Source organism: Lissotriton helveticus, chromosome 4_1, assembly GCF_964261635.1.
Source record: "Lissotriton helveticus chromosome 4_1, aLisHel1.1, whole genome shotgun sequence".
Classification (NCBI taxonomy): domain Eukaryota; kingdom Metazoa; phylum Chordata; class Amphibia; order Caudata; family Salamandridae; genus Lissotriton; species Lissotriton helveticus.
The window spans coordinates 877,156,148-877,159,783 of record NC_136063.1 but is presented as its reverse complement, the minus strand read 5'-3'; the positions used below and the strand labels follow the sequence as shown (position 1 = coordinate 877,159,783).

The window sequence follows — 3,636 nt, the reverse complement described above, 5'->3', positions numbered from 1 at the left end:
ATTGAATGAGTGGCCTCCCCACTGCCTATAGTAAAGCAGTGAGGCAGCAACTCTTTTTCTTTTTTCTTTTTTCTATTTTGGTTAATATTGTGGGGTGCCCAGTCCCACCCAGCCTACCCACAATCTTCATTTTCCAGTGAGGGAAGTCCACTCCTGCTCTGCCGTGCTGATTCCCCATCTGCCTGTACGTTCCTATGCTGGTGCAGGAGCTGGCAGACTCCTTTGCTCTGTCCACTTAATGCACAAGCACAGGAAACAGGGGCAGCACACTGGCATGCTTGAGAGGGGTGGCTCCCACGCTTTTCTTGACTTTGGGGTCCCGGACATGGGTACCTGAATCCCTAAATCATGCACCTGCACGCAGGGCCGGCTCCAGGGGGGTGCAACCGGTGCACCCGCACCTGCCGCTGACCTCCTGGGGGCGCCGTGTTTAGAAATAACACAGGATTAAAAAGCGTCTGTTGCAGTGTCAGTTTTCAGGCAACAATAAAAATGGCAAGATAACTCTGAAGACTATTGTATGTTACTGCTGGAGAGAGATCGGAGTTGTGTCTAGGTTTCGTTCGGGACAAAGTAGCGTAGGGGATTAATATGCCTGCTGCAGAGAGCGAGTACCATGCTGATCGCAGAACTGTATTTTATGTGGATCACTCAGTATGTTGCTGCTGTTGTCACAGACATCATTCCGTTACTTGCAGTTAATAGTTAACAACCCTAATATAGCACAGTGAGCAATGGCATGGCACCAAAGAGCTGTATCCAAACTGCATGGTATAATCTAGAACTTTATGTTAATTTTACCCAGTCTTTCACTATCCCAATGTTGCTAAAAAGGGTTTTTTCTGGGTTTTTTCAAGTCTGAGAATAATATATTATGTGGTGCTCTGCAAAGAAAGACACATTTCATGATCAATAGCTAAAGAAATGCCACGTTCAAAAGACCAATGATTGTTGTGCTTCGAAGAAATATCAGCTGATAATCAATGTACAACGTTGCACACTTTTCAGATACATTAATGAATATCAAAGATTAGGAATTATGGCTTATAATGAAACAAATAATTGTAGTGTTTACATAGTTGCAATACGAGAAGTGAGGAAATACAGAACAGGGCAGACTGAAAGGAGTGCAAGTGCTAATTGTTTTGTTTTGAATGTTGATAAAATACAAACTTCTATGCAACTTTCTCACTTCGAGAAATAGATTTCTGTTCCTTTTTTTTAATTAAAAAAACAAAACAATGTAGAGTAATTATTTAGTGCAAATATTTTGTAACCGGTTTTCAACAGTGGCAATCACCAGGCTAACACAGGATTTGCTTTGTACGCTGTGTAATCTTCCTTAAAAAAACGTAACTTCTGTTTTATTGGCTACCCCGGAGTCCTTCAACCTGCTCTCTTCTTTCAGTATGAGTGTCTCATCATCTTCCAAACTCACCACAAGCTCATTCGTCTCTGAGCCGTGCGCCTGATGAATAATCTTCATGGTATCATATGTATATTTCTTAAATGGAGGTGGAAGCCCTGGTCTCAAAGGCACATCATTCTTCACAAGCGTGATAAATTCTTTTACGGTTTGATTCAAGTCCACATTGTGATATATTACGGGTTTGAAGTTGCGGTGATCAAAGGAGCGTACCAGACGAACAGTAACATGACGACATGAGAACAAGCAATTGATGATAACCGGCGTTTCTCCGTAATTTGAGTATTTCCGGGTGGCATGCATTGCCGCTAAAAAGGGTTCATATGGGTAGAAATTATTTCTTATAAGTAAAGCAAACCCCAATCACTGTGGTAGGTTTTGAATCCTGAGTTTCTGCTTCTCCACACCAAACACTCTTAAAATATAATGCCTACTGGAATCAGTGACATATGATTCCAACCCCTTGTAATCCTCATTGTTTTTTCCAACATTTCCTATAACTGATTTACAAAAGTATGATTCATGGGCTCTGTAGAGTGTGTATGTGATGTAATGTGCTCTGACACCCTACAATGGCAGGAGTAGTGCTATCAATCAAATGAAATGCATGTGAGAGAGGGATTATTATGGCTGGATGAGGAGCATTGGTGGTCACCAGCACTAAAACCGCCCATGCCTGCACGAGCAAATGTACACCCCCAGGGGCATATGCACTTTGAGGAGAAGACTCAACATGCCCCTTCCTCAAACAAATCATGATGCACCAATCACCTGGGTTATGGCCTACTGTGGGGGAATTTAATGTTAAAGGTCACCCAAGCTTCTTTTTATTATAATTTCCTGCGACGGAACCATGAGAAGAAGAATATCATTTTATTTCTCATTTTGGTCCTAGGGTCATCCCTCTGGGACCCCCGCTCCCCCTCCCCCCAGCCCAGGGGATAGCAAAGTCGTCGAATATGGCTGGTTTTGCAAATGCCAGGAAGGCTGAATCCAGGGTCCAATTAATCCAAGGCACTCACATGGTGTAGAAATATTTATTGCCACAATGTGAAGGACAACGTGTTTCGGCTTTGCAGCCTTTCTCAAGTAAAATACCTAGGGCCTCATTTATGAAAAGTGACGCATCGCTGCGTGAAAATAGCGATGCGTCACTTTTCACTGCGCTCTCCCTGCGACATGATAGATGCGTCATAATTATAATATGACGCATCATGTACGCAAGGAGTTACATATACGTCAGTATTTCTGACGTATCTGTAGGCGCAAAAGTGACGCATTGCTGGAGTGTGTCACAAAAGTGACGCAACTCTAGCAATGCTTCCTTTCACATGGGGAAAGCCCCATGTGAAAGGGCTTGCGTCAGTCTTAATCCTGCTGTGAGGCAGGCGCAAGATTTTGACGCAACAGCGTCCTAAAAGTGACGCAGTGAAATCTCATAGATTTCACTGCGTCACTATTACAAGGCTTTTTGCGGGTGAACGCCCCCTCTGCATACATTATACCTGACGCAGGTATAATGTAGCGCAGGGGTTTACAAAGTGACGCATCTGCTTAGATGCATCACTTTGTAAATAGTGCGCATCAGGAGACATGTTTTACGCCGCCGATGCGTCACAAAAAGTGACGCATCGGAAGCGCAAAACTCACGCAAGGCCTCATAAATGAGGCCCCTATTTTCTATAAAAAAATATATATACCACAATCAATCACAATTTTAAGAGACAATACGCATACTATGTTAAAAATAAGTTCAACAATGAGCACAGTGCATGCCTAACATTGTTAAAACATCCATAGGCCATGTGATTTTTCACATATTTTTTCATTCAATATGACATTCCGTTGTTTTAAACATTTCCATAATACCACTTAGTAAATGACTACCCTGCGTGTTTCATAATGCACCGGAGTGGGAACTTAGGCCACTCGTCAAACACAGGGGCTTATTTACAAGCCCCTAGCGCCGTTAGTGCGTCACTTATTCCCATTTTAAAAGTGACGCAGCAGCGACGCAAGGGGCTTTTAAATACGACCCAAAATGTTTTGTACTCCCATTAATGACCACCTAGCCGTGGCTTAAAAATTGTGCAAACAGCTAGTGCTCTCATTTGTGGTGTGTTTCCAGCATATGTGCATGAAATACAGTTAATTAGGCACGGATTAATGCAGCAGGTGGCAGTGATGTTACCTGCATACTACAGTTCCAT

General features: G+C 42.9%; 1 pseudogene; it reads right to left on the bottom strand.

Moving 5' to 3' along the window:
• Positions 1-1,268: 1,268 nt before the first annotated feature.
• Positions 1,269-1,729, bottom strand: LOC144828082 (UPF0538 protein C2orf76 homolog pseudogene; annotated as a pseudogene).
• Positions 1,730-3,636: the final 1,907 nt, after the last annotated feature.